This window comes from Capsicum annuum, unplaced genomic scaffold (genome assembly GCF_002878395.1).
Source record: "Capsicum annuum cultivar UCD-10X-F1 unplaced genomic scaffold, UCD10Xv1.1 ctg40504, whole genome shotgun sequence".
Lineage (NCBI taxonomy): Eukaryota > Viridiplantae > Streptophyta > Magnoliopsida > Solanales > Solanaceae > Capsicum > Capsicum annuum.
In genome coordinates this window covers 1-583 of record NW_025847809.1, presented here as the reverse complement: position 1 = coordinate 583, position 583 = coordinate 1, and the positions used below count along the sequence as shown (strand labels likewise).

Here is a 583-nt window from a genome sequence, read left to right as displayed (position 1 = left end):
TAGTGTAGTTGAACGTGTGGATCGAAAATATTGCAACACCATAGAGAGAAATTTAGAACAAAAACTGATATTTGTTATTGATGATTCTTTATTGCACAGATTCCCTATTTATCTGAAAAAGGAATACACTATGAATACAATTGTAACTATTTTTAACTGATTTGAGAATGAACAGTGACAGTAAAAACTGTCTAACTAATTGGCAGTTATAACTACTTTCTTGAACTGGTTGCCGAGGTGGACTGACTTCTTTTAATCTCCCTTTCCAGCTATTTATGTCTTTCAATCTTTATTTCATGCATCAGCTTCTTGGTGTTAACTACTTAGTGTTGTTTCCTCATAGCCACCTCTTTGTTAACTTGGCTGACGCGCCTGGAGTTTTACAATTTCTACTTTCATTTGCACCTGTAAAATGAACAGCAATTCTATAAATGCTATATTTGATCAGTATTGGGTTTTAACTGAAACTTAAAATTCATTTTACTTACAAGAATCCGGCACGCTCCCTCCTCCAAGTGAAGATCTTCTCGACATGGTTGGTAGTGGGATGCCAGTTAAGGATTGTCTTCTCAGTGTCCTTGCA

General features: G+C 35.7%; 1 long non-coding RNA gene across 1 annotated transcript; it reads right to left on the bottom strand.

The window, feature by feature from the left end:
• Positions 1 to 51: 51 nt before the first annotated feature.
• On the bottom strand, positions 52 to 583 carry LOC124891777. The gene is made up of 2 exons (XR_007049869.1): positions 489 to 583; positions 52 to 405 (listed from the first exon to the last, which is right to left on the bottom strand). It is a non-coding gene; the product is annotated as an uncharacterized LOC124891777 (long non-coding RNA).